Source organism: Spinacia oleracea, chromosome 1 (assembly GCF_020520425.1).
Source record: "Spinacia oleracea cultivar Varoflay chromosome 1, BTI_SOV_V1, whole genome shotgun sequence".
Classification (NCBI taxonomy): Eukaryota; Viridiplantae; Streptophyta; class Magnoliopsida; order Caryophyllales; family Amaranthaceae; genus Spinacia; species Spinacia oleracea.
The window spans coordinates 2,549,791-2,570,361 of record NC_079487.1 but is presented as its reverse complement, the minus strand read 5'-3'; the positions used below and the strand labels follow the sequence as shown (position 1 = coordinate 2,570,361).

The 20,571-nt window shown below is 37.3% G+C and overlaps 1 long non-coding RNA gene across 1 annotated transcript; it reads right to left on the bottom strand.

Moving 5' to 3' along the window:
• Window positions 1-3,718: 3,718 nt before the first annotated feature.
• On the bottom strand, window positions 3,719-10,274 carry LOC110802414 (uncharacterized). Its single transcript, XR_002537158.2, has 5 exons — window positions 10,010-10,274; window positions 9,492-9,596; window positions 8,937-9,338; window positions 5,929-6,108; window positions 3,719-3,956 (listed from the first exon to the last, which is right to left on the bottom strand). It is a non-coding gene; the product is annotated as an uncharacterized lncRNA (long non-coding RNA).
• Window positions 10,275-20,571: the final 10,297 nt, after the last annotated feature.

Here is a 20,571-nt window from a genome sequence, read left to right as displayed (position 1 = left end):
GTAGTCAGCAAAAGCCGAGTACTTACAAGCATAGAGTAATGAAACTAAAGCATGCATCACTCACTAAATACTAATCAACATGCAAAAGCCATATAATAACAAATCAAACAATCATGAGATACAAGACTCGACTCTTGACTCGACTCTTGACTCACAAATTAATTAAAATAAGCTTCGAACGGGCCAAAAGAATAATCCACAAAGGGAAAAGGTGATGGGAGCCAACCAAACACCAAATATAATAATAATAATAAAATCGGGCCATACCGAGTGTCGGGCCATACCGACGGAATTCCTGCGCATAATATAAATGAAACAACGTCTTGTATCATTAGTAGGAGTACGAGCTTTCCGGCAAGACTCCCCCCATTATTCATACTCAAGGTATATACGTTCCAAGAGTTTTGAAGCTTGTTCCGGTTGCACTTTACGTTTATTAATATTTTAATAAAGGCGAACTCAAGACTCGACAACATGCATACATACAATTAATAAACAACAACCAAAACAATCTTATTTTAATGCTTTAACACTTGTGATCAACCAAGCAAGACACTTGTGATATTACTACCATGTTCCTGCTCACCAAAGTGAGACTCCACATCATGCATATTAACATGAGGGTTGTGCCCTTGCACGACAAATCCTAATTCATTTCATACATAATATTCCCAACTGAACCCTATATGTGCGGTGGCTTACGTGAGCTAACCCTTCACATGTGGTAAAATAAATAGTACAACGAGGTACAAATAAATGGCTCAAAGTATGCTAGACATCCCGTACAATAGCATAGAAATAATTAATCCATCCGTTGCATGTGAATTGAACCATACATGCATAAATATTGAACAACATGATTGACAATGAAATCCATACTCATAATAATTTCAACATGCTTGTTCAACAATTAATTCAATAAATCCAACATCACAAAACACATGCTCGTTCACCAAAATAAACATGATTTCACATAATGTAATTCACATCATTAACAATCATGTAATGTCATTGACAAAAAGGTGTGGTCGCCCTAGACTTGTACGTACCTTGAATACCTAAGCGTAGGGGCCACTTTGCAATAACGAGCACTCAACTAGAAATCACCTCCTATCATCAAAATAATGAAACTTAAATTATTTCCATGTTCATTAAATTTCCAGCAACTTTATAAAAATTAAAACTTCCTTTAGACTTTAGAATTCAATCGTTTTTCAATAATAAAGTCGTCTCAATTTGCAAAATCAATCCCTAGTACAAAAACATACTTTTTTCCGCATTTAAAATCAATAAAAATCAACACTTTAAACCTTTATTCAAATCTGAAAATATAATTGATTATCATAATTAAAATCATCACCTAATTATGCTAATCAATTGACTCATTAGGTCTAGGTTAAAACCCTAACTTGAAAATCCCAATAACACTAGTTTAATATCATAAAAATCAATGCTTTATTAAATAAACAAATCTGAAAATTCATCCTTTAATAATTAAAACAACCCTAATGAATCACAACACACAAATCCTCAAACCACGGTATTCATAACCGGTTCCCAGCATTTTAATTACTCAAAACAATATCAATATAATAATTTAAAATACGGAATTTAAATAGAATAGGTAAGGAAGAAGAGAATTATACCAATCCGGCCTATAGCACGGAACAACCACGAATTAATTGTGATTGGGCGAAAAGAAACTGAATACGAACACACACACACACACACACAAACGTGCGTGTGCGCAACAAGGGCGACGAGCGCGAGCGAGGAGAGGGGGCGTGCGCGCTGGGCGCGAAGGAGAGCGAGAGGGCGAGCGGGTAGCGCTGTGCGCGAGGGCACGAGCGAGGGAGAGAGGGCGAGCGGTGCAGTGCTGTGCGCGAGGGCACGAGCGAAAGGGAGGCAGCAGGTGCAGCGCTGTGCGCGAGGGCACGAGTGAGAGAGGGGCAGCAGGTGGGCACGAGTGCACGAGCAAGAGAGGAGAGGCGAGGGTGAGGGCAGGCACGAGGGCACGAGGCCGTGCGGGCGTGCGAGCGCAGCACGAGGGCACGAGCCTTGAGGGCGTGCGGGTGCCGAGCAAAAGAGAGAGGAGAGATGGAGTGAGGGGCAAGCAAAGAAAAAAGGGGCTTTATGAAATTTTAGGGGTTCATTTAATGATGGGGGAGTCTATTTATAGGCTCCCTAATCCCTTGATGGGCTAGGCTTAGGATATTTGAGTTGGGCTTAGGAATTAAATGAATTGGGCTAGCTTAGGATTTAAATTAAACTGTTAGGATTGGGCTTGATTAATAAAACGAACTGGACTTTTTATTTAAAACCCGAAGCTTTAAAAATCATTTTCAACTCATTTAATTTCCCGACTCAAGAATTAAATTCGTTTCGTAATTAATTTAAATAATAAATATTCTAATTAATTAAAATACATTAAATACATTTAAATATTATTTAAATGCTAATAAATCGTAAAATGCTTTATAAATATAATAAAATATATTTATAAATATTATAAAAATACGAGGTATTACAATCTACCCTCCTTAAAAGAAGTTTCGTCCCGAAACTTGGGTTCGGAAATCCAAAAATTCAACTCAACTTGAGACTTTCTGAGACTTTTCAATACGTTCATTTACAAAAGTTTTAAGTTGCTGTACTCTTTACATGATTAAACATGACAATAATAAGTGCAAATTCAATAGAAAGAACTAATTTAAGCATAAAATAGGGGAAAAACAAGGTAAAAAGCGCGAAATTCTACCGCACTCTACCCCCCTTAAAAGACACGAGTTATGACCCCGTAACTCAACTAACCTCGGGAAAAAGCTCGGGATATTTCTTTCTCATTTCGTCCTCCGCTTCCCAAGTGGCTTCCTCAGATTATTGATTAGACCACAACACTTTGACAATTTTCACATCTTTAGTACGCGTACTACGCACTTTGCTATCAAGGATTTTGACAGGTCTTTCCTCAAAGGTTAGACTTTGGTCTAATTCTATGGTCTCCGGTTGCAACACATGCGATTTATCCGGGATATATTTCCTTAACTGAGATATGTGGAACACATTATGCACTCTATGCAAGTCCATAGGCAAGGCTAGTCTATAAGCTACCTTTCTGATTCTTTCTAAGATCTCATATGGGCCTATGTACTTAGGGCTTAACTTCCCTTTCTTCCCAAATCTCATGACACCTTTCATTGGTGACACTTTGAGCAACACTTTATCACCTATGTTGAACTTTTCATCCCTACGTTTTAAGTCTGCATAACTCTTTTGGCGATCCTGCGCCGCTTGAATCTTTGATTGGATGGTTCGGATTTGGTTCATGGTGTCACTAGAGGAAAAAACTTGATAAGTTGGTCTTAAAAGTGGCTTAGAAGTTGCCCTTTGTAAGTGCCACCAATGGGGGGGTCACTTTTGTAAAATTATCAAAAGTTTCCCTTAATAAGGGCAACTTATAGTCTTATAAGGTGCCCTTGTTGCAAACAAGGGCACCTTTGTGAAACTTATAAGGTGCCCTTGTTGCAAACAGGGCACCTTATGTGAAACTTATAAGTTGCCCTTGTTGCAAACAAGGGCACCTTATAAGCTGCACATAAGTTGCTCTTGTTGCAAACAAGGGCAACTTTTAAGTTTTTTTTTTTTTTTTTAAAGAAAAAAATCTTCAATATAATACCTAATATTCTGCAATATAATTTCTGTTTCATCAAACATCAGCTTGACATTCTCAAAAATGATATAAATTTCAAATTTCCAATAATATTACCGAATTAATTCAAATGTAATTAATTAAATCGATAAATAACAAAATAATGTAAGAGTCACGAATAACTACAAGCCTTCTCTATTTATTACACTGAGAGTAGTTCACAATCGTTGAAGTAAGTAGCCCACTTGTCTCGAACTTCATCCAACTCCTTTTTGGTAAAGGGCCCCTCCCTTGGAGTTTTGAAAACCTTTAAAAGAACACCGTACATGCAAACCAATAAATTAAATTAAGTTTCACATGCGAAAACAAAAATTATATTGGTCGCGAAAACAACTTTCTGAGTGTACTAAGATTCATTTCAAGTTCTTTATGCACATCTAAGGCTCATTTGGCTCGATATAGATCGCATTTGGCCAAAAATTTCATTTTCGATCCCAAATATCAATAAATGAACCTAAGGACACTTTCTAAATCTTTTTCATTATTCATATGATTAGTTATATGTTTATAAGACTCATTTCAAGTTCGTTATTCACGCCTATGGGTCATTTGGGTCGATATAGGTCATTTATGGCAAAAAATGACATTTTTGAACCCAACTACCAACAAACAAACCTCTTTCCACATTCTAACCCTTTTTCATGATTTATATGATTAGTCAAATGATTATAAGACTCATTTCAAGTTCGTTATGCATGCCTAAGGGTCATTTGGGTCGATATAGGTCATTTATGGCCAAAAAGGGCATTTTCGATCCCAACTACCAACAAACGAACTTATATTCAAATTATAAACCTTTTTTATGATTGATATGATTAGTTATATGTTTATGAAACTCATTTCAAGTTCGTTATGCACGCCTAAGGGTCATTTGGGTCGATATAGGTCATTTATGGCCAAAAATGGCATTTTCGATCCCAACTACCAACAAACGAACTTATATCCACATTCTAAACCTTTTTCATGATTTATATGACTAATTATATGATTATAAGACTCATTTCAAGTTCGTTATGCACGCCCATGGTTCATTTGGGTCGATATAGGTCATTTATGGTCAAAAATGGCATTTTCGATCACAACTACCAACAAACGAACTTATATTCAAATTATAAACCTTTTTAATGATTCATATGATTAGTTATATGTTTATGAAACTCATTTCAAGTTCGTTATGCACGCCTAAGGGTCATTTGGGTCGATATAGGTCATTTATGGCTAAAAATGGCATTTTCGATCCCAACTACCAACAAACGAACTTATATCCACATTCTAAACCTTTTTCATTATTTATATGATTAGTTATATTATTATAAGACTCATTTCAAGTTCATTATGTACGCATATGGGTCATTTGGGTCGATATAGGTCATTTATGGCCAAAAATGGCATTTTAAATCCCAACTACCAACAAACGAACCTATTTCTACATTCTAACCCCTTTTCATGATTCATTTGATTATTTACATGTTTATGAAACTTATTTCAAGTTGGTTATACACGCCTGTGGTTCATTTGGGTCGATATAGGTCGTTTATGTCCAAAAATGGCATTTTCGATCCCAACTACCAACAAACGAACCTATTTCCACATTCTAAACCTTTTTAATCATTCATATAATTAGTTATATGTTTATGAAACACATTTCAAGTTCGTTATGCACGCCTATGGTTCATTTGGGTCGATATAGGTAATTTATGGCCAAAAATAACATTTTCGATCCCAACTACCAACCAACGAACCTATTTCCACATTCTAAACCTTTTTAATGATTCATATGATTAGTTATATGTTTATGAAACTCATTTCAAGTTCGTTATGCACGCCTATGGTTCAGTTGGGTTGATATAGGTCATTTATGGCCAAAAATGGCATTTTTCGATCCCAACTATCAACAAACGAACTTATATTCAAATTCTAAAACTTTTTCATGATTCATATGATTAGGTATATATTTATAAGACTCATTTCAAATTCTTTATGCACGCCTATTGGTCATTTGGGTCGATATAGGTCATTTATGGCCAAAAATGGCATTTTCGATTCCAACTACCAACAAACGAACCTATTTCCACAGTCTAAACCTTTTTAATGATTCATATGATTAGTTATATGTTTATGAAACTCATTTCAAGTTCGTTATGCACGCCTATGGTCCTAAACATGTAATTAAGTAAAAGAAACCAAATTCGAGAAAATAAGAGAAGCTCCTACTTTACCTCCGTCAATGACGCAACCATAGTCACCATAGTTAATAGATCATAACGTTTTCACTCTGTTCATTTCTGAAATTTTTAAATCTGACCATTATTTGTTAATTGTTGGAGAGCAGATTTCGCTTCTTCAAGAGTCTCAACAGCATTCCCTTCTTCAAACGATATCCTCTGTATGTTGTTAAACTGCAACAAAAAATAATTAAGGCTTTAATAAAAATAACATGATGTGAAATACAATATACGGTGAAGGATATGGTGTTTGGTCATTTTAGCAAACCCGAATTGATATTGTATGCTAGGAAGGTAGCCACATTTCTGGTTTTGAAGAACTTTTCGGGTCTGGAGGACTGATGGCAATGATGACTGCAAGAAGCTGTCTGTGATTTTTTTTCCTGATCCTGCCGTCTTCTACTCTTGTCTATACGTTCTAATGATCTGAGGTCTGGATAATTGTGGTGTTTTTGCTATGTAACAGTAATTTTGCTGTGGATAGTGGACTGATATAACCCTATCAGTAGAAATATATGATATTTTGCTATGGAAGGTTTGGTATTTAAGTTATTAATTGCTGATTATATGATTTTACTATCCGCATATTCCCTTGGATTATCAATGAGTATTGGCAGGTTGCTTGCTTTATTCCATTTCCTCTTATGAGACATGGGTTTAGTGTTATTATTATCCTTTTATGATTTCGCTAGAATTAAAAGTCTTTTTTTTTTGGTGTTGGGTACAATTTTCCTGCCCGAACTTACTAGAGTTTAATCAACCCAGCACAATATTTTAATCAAAGCAAGTTCTCAAGACCTGTAATTTTCATGATGTTGTATGTAGTTCTTTGCTTTGCGACATGGATTTCCTATTCCAATTATTTTTTATTATTTTTTTTAAATGTAGGATATGGTTAAAGGTTTTTGGTCCTGATGATATTTAGCATGACACCTTGTGAACATCCAATGCACTTGAGAGGTACTCAGAAGTTCCTAAAAAGGATGCTGAAGGACCTGCTCAACTAAGTACAGAAGAAATGGAGCGACAGATAAAGCTTTTGCAGGAAGACATGTAACAGACTAACAGTTTGTTTTAAGCAACTGTACGGTGAATGAAAGTCGGGAAAAGAAAAAGAAGATTAAAAAATAGCTTACAGATTGAATTAAGTTGAAACAGAAGATAATACATGAGCCCCTTGACGAACACGAACATCAGTTCCGCTGCTGTCTATAGAAATGAGAGCAGCATCATCTAACTCAATTTCTGTAGATAGAAGCTTTTTCAAGGGCTTTGAGAAGATGGCATTAAGTTCCTGAATATCACATCACATCATTCAATCCATGTTTTTCTAAGTCACTAAAATTTGGTCATACGAAGAGGAATTCATGGTTTCAAAACTGAGTTCCCACGAGAAAGGTTGGAAATGAGTGATGTCCACATACTTGGAATAGCACTCTCCTGCTCAAATGAGAGTGATGTCCACATAGATCATACTGAGTGATGTTTTCAATAATGAGTGATGTCCACGTAGATCATACTTGGAATAGGAGTTAAGCACAAAGACTTATTTTCCGTCATGAAATACTTTCTTCAATGTTGAAGTTATGTAATTTTCTATTAGATTCTATTTATTTCTTCTGGGATTAAGGTTTCGATTGTTTTTTTTGTTGTTATTTTATTCTATTTACTTCTTCTGGGTGCAGGAATATGAGGATGATCTATGTGGACTATGTCTACCCAATTTCATCTACCATGAGCATGTTTTTTATCCGCTGGCCATGATGTTCATGAAGAATAAGAAGAGCTTAAATTCTACAGTTACTTCTCTTATACAACTTTCTTTTTTCACGTTTTTTTACACCATCGATTTCAAAATACAGTCTCTTACTAATTTTGATGATTTTATTAATCTTAGATGTATTACAACGAGCATTTCTAAATCCTTAGTTGTATTAGGTGATTGAGGATACACGTATTTTATTGAGATACACAGATACCCATTACCCCAATGGAACAGATTCTTCAAGTTTTTTGTTTTGGTTCTAATGTATTCCTAAACTGATCAAATTGTATCTTATCGGAATGAAATTTTATATCTAATGATGCAGGGAACTAATTTTAATATACTTGCATTAAGAAAAATAAATCCAAGTGAAGTGACATTATTCTCATTTATAAATTTCTAATGAAATCAAACATGTACGAGTGAAAGGAAAGCTTATGAACCGCCCCGCCACCCAACTAGAAACCTAAAAAGACAGTAAAATAAAGTGGGGGGAAGTTTCTCTCATTAGAAGTACTATTACATGATACCTATAGCTAAAGGACCAACATTTTGGTCATGATTATAGATAAAGCCACATTGCCACTCTTGCTAGAGGTTTCCAGTTACACTTACCAATAAACTATTAATGCCGAAAATGAAAGAGTATACGGCTTTGACAATATGTTGGTATCATATTGCAATACATATGCAGTATGTCAGTAGGTCGGATATATGTAATGCATTATGCATCTGCAAGGCCCTCATCAATAAGCTCTATAGAACTCATTTACATAAAGATTTTACTAGCTCCTTTCTCTCTATGGTGACTATAATGGAAATACACAAGATCTTAATGCATAAAAGGCTTTTACTAAATGTAAATTTTGTTCCCTATGGTTGTGGCTTCTGGCACACGAGGTTTTATATCATTGTCTTTCCAAGTCCATCCACCTATGAAATAGACATAGAAGCAGACATCTAATCTAGTAAATAGGAGGACCAAACATATGCAGCATTCATTTATTTCAATAGCCTTTTTAACATATTGCATACAGAGTATATTCTACTGCACATGATAGAATGTTCCAAAATCAGAACTTTGAAAAGGAAATATCCCGATCATTTAGAACAAATAAAGATAAACTTAACAGTCATATCCTTGTATAATAATTGCAGCTAAAGCACAATGAGCAGAAACAGGACATGAAAGCATTATAAACAGTGTTTTTTATGTGGTATAGTTAAGAAGACAAACCTCTATTTAGCAGTTCGTCAACTCCCAAAGAAAGCAGTACTTCAGCACTTCAGCAGCATGAATGCAGCAAATGATTTACTTCTTGTGAGCTACAACCAAACGTTTAATTCCAGTTTGACGAGTGATTGCTGTAACTTCAGTAACTTTTATCCAGCTCTTCTTCATGACAAATAGTTGGACCTGTTTAAATGCGCGTGATATAACCAGGTGCCAAGCTATTATTGATCGATCACGAGCAAGTTTCAACAAACTCATTTACATGATCTTGATATCTAGCCCTCATTAACACATGATCTTGACCTTCATTTTGATTCTCATACATCTTAAATTATGCCAAACTGTCACTGATCTTCATTTTGATGCACTAAGGGACGAAAGCTAGTAATTTGTATTCATAAACACCTGATAAAAGATTCAGAATATCATAGTTATATGCAGAATTATACACAATGCAGTTGAGAATTTCTTCTATTTTCACGGTTTATGACTTGATAATGCCGTATTACAGCTATTTATGGTTCATGTTAACATAGAAAGTAAAAAGTGTTTTAATACCTCGGAAAGATCTCCCTGCAACTCATCCATCAATCTTTTCACATTTGACTCTTTCTGGTTAATACCATCTCGTACGACTTAGAAGATGTTAATACCATCTAATCCCTGCAACATCAACATCAGCTAAGTAAGAAGATGGTGCTTCAATTGCAATAAAAGAACATTTGAATGATGATGATGATGATCTTTTTCTCTGTCTTACAATTACTGAGTTTTTCTTATTGGTGTTATAGACATAATTGGAGTTGTTTATTCTTGTGAGCAGGAATTTCTGCAGCTGTTGGCTAAGCAAAATTCACAAACACTTGATCAACAGGAAACATTAAAATGACACCCAAAATACAAAATCAAATCAAAGAATTTCAGCAATCAATCAAATAACTGCTGAATTTTCTAAAGCCCCAATTAACACCAGACATAAATCAAACACACTCACATCAAATTAACAAAATAAAATCATTGAAAATTGACCCAAAAACAACAAATTGAGCAAAGCCCAGAAAATTGAAGAGGAGAACCTCTTCGCCGGTGAAGATGACGCAGAGGAGGACGCAGCTAGGCCGGTGAAGAAGAAAGGCCGGAGTCCGGAGGCCAGCACTGTCAATTTTGGAGGAGAAGAACGGCCGGACTTTGGAGGAGAGGAGCCAGTGGTGATGGTGGGCGGTGATGGTGGCTGGAGGGGCTTACTTGTACAAGAGAAGAAGGAGGCTTATGGAGTAGGTGAGTATGGAGTACGTGACTGCGAGCTGAGAGAAGAGGCTGGGTGCGTGAGTTAAAGTTGGATTAAAGTTGCGCTTATTTCAAAAGGAGGGGATGTTTTAACGATTTAAATTTAAATATTTTTTTTAACCATTAAAAGTTGCTCTTGTTGTATAAGGGCAACTTTTGATGAGGAACTTATAAGGATTTTTCCTCTAGTGTGTCCTCTATCATTTGAGGTCCCAACACTACGATTTCACTAATATCGTTCCAACAAAGTGGACTTCTACACTTTCGTCCATACAAAGCCTCAAATGGTGCAATTCCAATGCTAGCATGATAGCTATTATTATAGGAAAACTCAATCAAATCTAGGCTATCTTCCCAACTTCCTTGGAAATCAATAACGCATGCCCGAAGCATGTCCTCCAGGGTTTGGATAGTCCTTTCAGTTTGTCCATCCGTGGCTGGGTGGAAGGCTGTACTCATTTTCAATGTCGTACCAAAGCTCTTCTGCACACTTTTCCATAAATTCGAAAGAAACCTTGAATCCCTATCTGACACGATATCCTTAGGAACTCCATGTAACCTCACAACATTCTTAATGTAGGCTTTAGCAAGTTGTTCCATTTTCCAGGTTTCCTTCATCGGTATAAACACTGCTGACTTGGTCAACCTATCTACCACAACCCAAATTGTATCATTCCCAGTCTTTGACTTAGGTAAACAAGTGACAAAGTCCATAGAAATACAGTCCCATTTCCAGCTTGGAATCTCTAAAGGTTGGACCTTCCCTTGAGGTCTCCTATGCTCAATCTTAACCTTCTGACAAGTCAAACATCTAGCCACAAATTCAGCCACTTCGTTCTTCATCCTTGGCCACCAATAGACCTTTTTCAAGTCCTAGCTTATACAACTTGTCACCCCCTGGGTGCACAGAATATGGCGTATTATGCCCTTCTTTCATCAATCTCTCTTTCAGTTCTCCACACTTTTGAGGCACGCACCACCTGCCTTTGTACCTCAAACTTCCATCATCATGGATTCGGAAATCTACCTCCTTACCTTGCGAAATCTTTTCCTTGATTCGCTCCAACTTCACATCACCAGCTTGATTCTCTCTAATCTCATCAAATATTGACGGTTGGATGGTTAAGGCATTCATTATTCCCACAAGGCTTTCACCACTTACTATTTCAAGGTTCAAACGCTGCATGTCCTTACACAGCTCGTTAGCAACTACTAACGCATTAACACTATGACTTGATTTCCTACTCAAGGCATCCGCAACTACATTGGCTTTTCCCTCATGGTACTGGATATCCAAATCATAGTCCTTAATTAACTCCAACCACCTTCGTTGGCGTATATTCAAATCCTTCTGTGTGAAGATGTACTTCAAACTCTTGTGGTCCGTAAATATCCTACACTTCACACCATACAGATAATGTCTCCATATCTTCAATGCTAATACTATAGCTGCTAGCTCTAAATCATGCGTAGGGTAATTGGATTCATATGGCTTCAATTGCCTTGACGCATACGCAATAACTTTCTCGTTTTGCATCAATACACACCCTAAACCATTCTTAGAGGCATCACTATACACATCGTATGCACCACTCTCATCTGGTAAGGTTAACACTGGCGCGGTTGTCAATCGCGTCTTTAAGGCTTGGAATGCTTCCTCACACTGGTCACTCCATTCAAACTTGGTTTCCTTCTTCATCAAGGTAGTCATGGGCTTGGCTATCCTAGAGAAGTCTTGAACAAATCGTCTATAGTAGCCAGCTAATCCCAGAAAACTACGAATGTCAGTCACACTCTTGGGTGTAGGCCATTCACTAACAGCTTTAATCTTAGCAGGGTCGACTGCCACTCCTTTTGACACAAAATGTCCCAAAAATGCAACTCTTTCCAACCAAAACTCACACTTTGAGAATTTGGCATACAACTGGTTATCTCTCAAGGTACTCAACACCGATCTCAAGTGTTCCACGTGATCTTCTTCACTCTTTGAATACACTAGGATGTCATCTATGAAAACCACTACAAACTTGTCCAAATAGGCATGGAATACACGGTTCATTAAGTCCATAAATATTGCAGGGGCATTGGTTAACCCAAAAGGCATAACAGTGAACTCATAATGTCCGTATCTAGTTCTGAATGCAGTCTTTGGTATGTCATGGTCAGCGATTTTCAATTGATGATAACTCGAACGCAAATCGATCTTTGAAAAGATTCCTGCTCCTTTTAGTTGGTCAAATAGGTCTTCTATCCTAGGTAATGGATATTTGTTCTTGATTGTGACCTTATTAAGCTCCCTGTAGTCTATACACAGCCCCATACTTTCATCCTTTTTCTTCACAAACAACACTGGTGCTCCCCAAGGCGATGCACTTGGCCTAATATAACCTTTCTCCAATAGATCCTCTAGTTGGCCTTTTAACTCAGTCATTTCTGCTGGAGCCATTCTATAAGGTGCTTTTGAAATAGGGGCGGTTCCAGGCACTAAATCTGTGATAAAGTCAATAGGTCGATTGGGAGGCATCCCCGGGATCTCTTCTGGAAATACATCAAGGAATTCATTGACTACTGCAATATCCTCAGGCTGATCCTTGATCACATGCTCTAGGTTCCTCGCATTACATAAGAAGGTTGGGTTCCCTTTACTGACTAGCTTCACAATTTCCATTGCCGTGATGATTCCAATGTTCTTAGGCTTACCAAAACGACGATATGACACTACTTTGCCTAGGCTAGACCTCAAGTGAACCTTCTGCTTCTCACAATCTATTTTGGCTTTGAACTTGGCCAACCAATCCATTCCTAGAATTACATCTAGCTCTCCTAACTCGAATTCGATTAGGTTAGATAAGAATACGGTCTTGGCTATGGTCATAGGCACATCTCTATGGATTTTGGTACACTTCACTATACTACCAGTAGGTATGACTATAGGTACTTCAATCGATTCAGGCTCTTTCAACCCTAATTTCCCCAAAGCATCTACTGATATAAAAGAATAAGTCACACCAGAATCAAATAGAACTTTAACTGAAACGGAATTAATAGAAAAAGTACCCGCTATGACGTCAGAGGAAGTCTCCGCTTCTTGCCTAGATATCACATTCAACTTTCCTTGGGCAACTCCTTTGTTATAGCCACCTCCATTGGTGTTCCCATTGTTGTTTCGATTCCCATTCTGCTGTTGGCTCCCTCCAGGCTTTCCATGGTTCTGGTGATTGCCATTGCTATTGCCATTGTTACCACTTTGGTAGTTCCTTTGATTTCCACCTCCATTTCCCCCGTTCTGGTTCTGATTATTCCGGTTATTGCCTTGGTGGTTACCTTGGTTAGACTTTCCATTCCTAGAATAGCATTCATACTCCCTATGTCCTAACTTCTGACAGAATCTACAAGTCACCAAGTTCCCATCACAATCCTTTCCAGGGTGATTCATGTTACAGCGCCTACATTCGTAGGTCCGTACTCCATTCCTTCCAGACTGATTTCCACCACCTTGGTTGTTGCGATTACCACCATTGTTAGCCCTAAACTGGAAACTCCCATTTCCTTTGTGCTTCTTAAAATTCCCCTGATTCTGATGGTTATTTCCTTGATTCGAGCTTCCACCATCCTTTCTCTTCTCAGCACTACCATTCTTCCTTTGTTGTAGCCCATATAGGTGAGCAGCTTTTCCGTACAGGGTGTCTAATGAGGTAAAGGTCTCTCCAGACAACAACAGCTGTAAGTCCATGGTCAAACCATTCTCAAATCTTTGAGCCCTGAGCTCTTCCGTTGCCACCACTTCAGGTGCAAACCTAGACAGCTCTATAAACTTAGAATAGTATTCCGTCACAGACAGACCTCCCATTTTGAGTTCAATGAACTCTTGCGCCTTTTGCTTCTTCAGGTAGGGTGGGTAAAACTTGTTCCTTAGTGTAGTTTTGAATGCTTCCCATCCAAAGTTAGGTGTGGCTCTAAGGGTATTTTCACATCGTTGCCACCACAGATCAGCTTCACCTCTCAGGTAGTACACAGCACTATTCACCCTAAGGTTTTCGGGGCAATTCACAGCTACAATGAGTTTATCAAACTCTCTCAACCAGTTCTCCAACACACTTGGTTCAATCTCTCCGCTATAGAGTGGAGGCTTGCTTTGAGCTATTTTCTTAAACATTTCCCCAGCCGGGTCATGCATTGGGTTTGCTCTGGTTTGAGCTAGGTCACGAACTACCTCGGCTAGTTGTCTAACCACTTCAGAAATCTCTTGGCTAGCCATATCCCTTCTCCTGAATAAATAAAAAGGCTGGCTTTAATATTGGTTGGACACGACATTACTAAGGTACTGGTTCTACAACGAACCTACTCACAACAAGAACACACACTTAGGCGCCACCTAGGGGAAGAGTTGGCGCCACTTTCGGGCCTTCTCACCCCACTATTCGATGCAAGTAAATTTAGATGGTTGCTACTAAACCACCTTGCACATAAAATTTCATTGAATAAATAAAAAATAATCCCTTTGCGATACCCACAAGACTTAGAATTGAGAATTAAACTTAAAGGATAACGAAAAGGAAATTCTATTCTTTTATTAAAACTCCAATGAATAAGTCTTACATCCACTAATGCCATAACATTTATTCTCCAACTATAATAGACTAAAACCATAAATATTAGCTTTGCCACTTTATTAATCAACGAGAAGAAAAAAAATAAAACTAAGGATTACATTTCTCTAGAGACTAACGTCATCACGACGATCATTTCTTTCCTTGTATTGCTCTGGAGTAAAGTCTTGATCATTAGGATCGTCCAAGTCTTCTTCCGGATCCGAGTCTTCATCCATAGCCTCATTATTTTGCTGTGGCTCACTATCAACCACATTATTCTCTTCAAGCTCATCTTCAGATCCACTGGATATCTCAATGGTTGGTTCAGGAACTATAGGGTTAGGATTCTCAATCTCTACCACATCATCATCACTATCCTCCTCAACATCACTAGCTTGCTCATCATGGATCATATCATCCTCACCATCACTTTCTATTCCTCCATAGCCCATTCCTAGACCCGCAGAATACTTTCCATCCTCATAGCTAATTTCCGCAACCTCTAGTATAGTAGCAAGAACCTCAGAATCGTACTTCCACCTACCATCACTAGTCCCATATTTGTACCAATTAGGGGTACCATGACCATAATGCATGTCACTGAACCTATTCTTGAGGTCTATGTAAGGGTTCTTATGGGGTAAACAATGTATAATCATACTAGCCATCATATCTTTTTGCCTAAGGTGGGGCATTTTCTTGGTCGAAGCCAAATAGTCACAAGCAAACACGATCTTCTGAACATACGTGCGAGGAGTCTCATTATCCATATTCTCTAAGTATCCTAGACTGGTGAACTTAGAAGGTAGCATCCTTAATTCCTGAAAATTCACAACTCAAAAGTCTTACTAACGCGTTTCCATAGAAATTTCCAACCCCAAAAGGATACAATAAATAGTTCGTGGAGCCATACAATTTCAATGCACAAATATATGCTCAACATGAAATATGATGCAATTAATCACATGAAGCAAGATAAAACATGGTTAAAACATATACATGGCACTTAATAATCACATGATTGTCACATAATATGCATTCTTAGACTAATATGCCCTTCTTAGTCTACCCATTTCTCACTTGAAAATAATATTAATTTTCGAAATTAATCAAGAAATAACTCCTAACTTTGTTGAAATTATTTAAATTAAAATCGTAAATTAATAGAAATTATCGATTAATTAAATAAATAAATGAATAATTTTCGGATAACTAAAAATAAAAAAGAAATCCGAAAAAATTTAAAATATAAATCCGAAAAAAATATTCGAATAAAATAAATAAATAAATGATTAAAATAATTCGGATAATTAAATAAGATAATTTCCGAAATTAAGAAAATAAATTTGAAATTGATTCGAAAAATTCGAAAAAAAATCGGAAAAATAAAAAAAATAAAAAAAATTCGAAAATTTTAATTAATATTAAATAATAATCCGACTTTTCCACTAATTTCAAACAACCCAAAATAATTGATAGTTGACCTTTAAAATATTGAGTACTCATAATAATACGTTTTGACTTTAGGAAAATAATTTTTCGAAAATCCTAAAGTTCCGCAATCGTAGTTTAATGATTTACCACTTTGCACTATTAATTAATGCAAAGCAGCTCTCAAACTAGAGCTCTGCAAATACCACTTTTTGCGTGATAACCTAAAGCTTCTGATAACCACTTTGTAATACCCTAATAATTTCTTGCTTTTATAAAATCATTTTTCAACTTAAAATAAAGGAATTACTAAAGCATTACCGCCACCGTGATAACGGTTAAGGCTATTACCAGAATTACGCAGCGGAATTAAATGTCAACTAACTTTTAAAAACCATAATTAATAAAATATCGAGGCCTCCTACAATTTGGAACCATAATGGCCCAAAACCCAAAATATAAATAATCCAAACATTTCAAACATAATTAAAATATTAAATAAAATAGTTTCAAAAGACGAAAACATGCAACTCTCTCAATCATCCCAAGCCACATGATTTCGATCGTACTTGATCTACCAACCTGCTATATTATTCTACTCCCCAACAATGCAAGTGCAAATGATGGATCATCATAGGGTCATTAAGGCAAAGGCCATGACCGGAAACACACAAAGCACGTATTCAGCAAAAGCTGAGTACTTACAAGCATAGAGTAATGAAACTAAAGCAAGCATCACTCACTAAATACTAATCAACATGCAAAAGCCATATAATAACAAATCAAACAATCATGAGATACAAGACTCGACTCTTGACTCGACTCTTGACTCACAAATAAGCGAACGGGCCAAAAGAATAATCCACAAAGGGAAAAGGTGATGGGAGCCAACCAAACACCAAATATAATAATAATAATAATAATAATAATAATAAAATCGGGCCATACCGAGTGTCGGGCCATACCGACGGAATTCCTGCGCATAATATAAATGAAACAACGTCTTGTATCATTAGTAGGAGTACGAACTTTCCGGCAAGACTCCCCCCATTGTTCATACTCAAGGTATATACGTTCCAAGAGTTTTGAAGCTTGTTCCGGTTGCACTTTACGTTTATTAATATTTTAATAAAGGCGAACTCAAGACTCGACAACATGCATACATACAATTAATAAACAACAACCAAAACAATCTTATTTTAATGCTTTAAGACTTGTGATCAACCAAGCAAGACACTTGTGATATTACTACCATGTTCCTCCTCACCAAAGTGAGACTCCACATCATGCATATTAACATGAGGGTTGTGCCCTTGCACGACAAATCCTAATTCATTTCATACATAATATTCCCAACTGAACCCTACATGTGCGGTGGCTTACGTGAGCTAACCCTTCACATGTGGTAAAATAAATAGTACAACGAGGTACAAATAAATGGCTCAAAGTATGCTAGACATCCCGTACAATAGCATAGAAATAATTAATCCATCCCTTGCATGTGAATTGAACCATACATGCATAAATATTGAACAACATGATTGACAATGAAATCCATACTCATAATAATTTCAACATGCTTGTTCAACAATTAATTCAATAAATCCAACATCACAAAACACATGCTCGTTCACCAAAATAAACATGATTTCACATAATGTAATTCACATCATCAACAATCATGTAATGTCATTGACAAAAAGGTGTGGTCGCCCTAGACTTGTACGTACCTTGAATACCTAAGCGTAGGGGCCACTTTGCAATAACGAGCACTCAACTAGAAATCACCTCCTATCATCAAAATAATGAAACTTAAATTATTTCCATGTTCATTAAATTTCCAGCAACTTTATAAAAATTAAAACTTCCTTTAGACTTTAGAATTCAATCGTTTTTCAATAATAAAGTCGTCTCAATATGCAAAATCAATCCCTAGTACAAAAACTTACTTTTTTCCGCATTTAAAATCAATAAAAATCAACACTTTAAACCTTTATTCAAATCTGAAAATATAATTGATTATCATAATTAAAATCATCACCTAATTATGCTAATCAATTGACTCATTAGGTCTAGGTTAAAACCCTAACTTGAAAATCCCAATAACACTAGTTTAATATCATAAAAATCAATGCTTTATTAAATAAACAAATCTGAAAATTCATCCTTTAATAATTAAAACAACCCGAATGAATCACAACACACAAATCCTCAAACCACGGTATTCATAACCGGTTCCCAGCATTTTAATTACTCAAAACAATATTAATATAATAATTTAAAATACGGAATTTAAATAGAATAGGTAAGGAAGAAGAGAATTATACCAATCCGGCCTATAGCACGGAACAACCACGAATTAATTGTGATTGGGCGAAAAGAAATCGAATACGAACACACACACACACACACACAAACGTGCGTGTGCGCAGCAAGGGCGATGAGCGCGAGCGAGGAGAGGGGGCGCGCCCGCGCTGGGCGCGAAGGAGAGCGAGAGGGCGAGCGGGCAGCGCTGTGCGCGAGGGCACAAGCGAGGGAGAGAGGGCGAGTGGTGCAGTGCTGTGCGCGAGGGCACGAGCGAGAGGGAGGAATCAGGTGCAACTCTATGCTCGAGGGCACGAGCGAGAGAGGGACAGCAGGTGTGCACGAGTGCACGAGCGAGAGAGGAGAGGCGAGGGTGAGGGCAGGCACGAGGGCACGAGGCCGTGCGGGCGTGCGGGCGCAGCACGAGGGCACGAGCCTTGAGGGCGTGCGGGTGCCGAGCAAAAGAGAGAGGAGAGATGGAGTGAGGGGCAAGCAAAGCAAAAAGGGGCTTTATGAAATTTTAGGGGTTCATTTAATGATGGGGGAGTCTATTTATAGGCTCCCTAATCCCTTGATGGGCTAGGCTTAGGATATTTGAGTTGGGCTTAGGAATTAAATGAATTGGGCTAGCTTAGGATTTAAATTAAACTGTTTGGATTGGGCTTGATTAATAAAACGAACTGGACTTTTCATTTAAAACCCGAAGCTTTAAAAATCATTTTCAACTCATTTAATTTCCCGACTCAAGAATTAAATTCGTTTCTTAATTAATTAAAATAATAAATATTCTAATTAATTAAAATACATTAAATAAATTTAAATATTATTTAAATGCTAATAAATCGTAAAATTCTTTATAAATATAATTAAATATATTTATAAATATTATAAAAATACGAGGTATTACACCCAGCCCTGGGCGCTGAAAATACCTGGGTACGTGTTCTCTCCTAATTCTTCTTGGATTAGAGCTCTACAATTCTATCTTTCCACGAACTCTTCCCTATAAATACAGCCCCAAATTCGACGTGAAAGGGACACACAATTGATATTCTGAGTATTGACTCCAACCCCTAAGCCTAAGCCTCACGCTGCGAAATTGATCACGCGTTCTGTCGCAATCGATCCAAAAAATCGAACAGAACGTATCTTGTCCCTTGTAGCTGAAGAATTAAGCCCGGAAACTTGAGATTCGTTAAATAAAAAGGAGAAATAGCAAAGCCAAAGTGGTTAGTTTTCTAAGAACCGTGACGCACCTCTCAAGGGTGCGTCGTAATGTGTCCCTCCGCATGATTTAATTGCTTTCCTCGCCCTTTTATAAATTGTTAAACTATTAAATCTGATTGTTCTGTCACGCCTAATAAAGATAATATTTTGGGAAATTGAACTATCATGCTAGGTCCCTTAAAACAATCTAAATCAGATAATCGCGATCGATCTAGTATTATGTGTTGCATATTGTTAAAATCGATTCAGATTAGTTTAATAGTTAACACATGTCCCTTCAATTATTTATGCTGAGCTAGTAAGGACATCCTGCCTTTGGAGTTATCGAAGAGCGAGTACTCCTCTCGGTAGTTACAGTCCCCCGAACCCTCAATCTCTACCCTGCGGGTGTACGTTGGGAGATCCCCACACCAGGGATCACAAGGGAACCTATGGCCGTCGTGGTCAAACATAGTTGCACTCCCTTTATGTCACGATAACCGGGTTTTGTCAGTTTTTCTCATTGTCGTTAAAAACTGAATGGCGAGTCCTATATTACTAGTCAATTGGGTGTAAACTCACAGGAAATCCAATTACACTTGATTTGACAAAAGAAACGTCACACCCACGAGGGACGAGGTCAGGCATTAGCCTCGTGCTTTTTCGACCCCCTCACAGTGGCGACTCCACTGGGGATAGTAAAGGAAATACTCGTGCTCGTAGGTAATCAAAATAGCCGAAGGGTGAAACGATCCTACCCCGCGTTTATTTCCCCATCAAGTTGGGACGACCTGAAAATCAGCATATTAATGTGAACG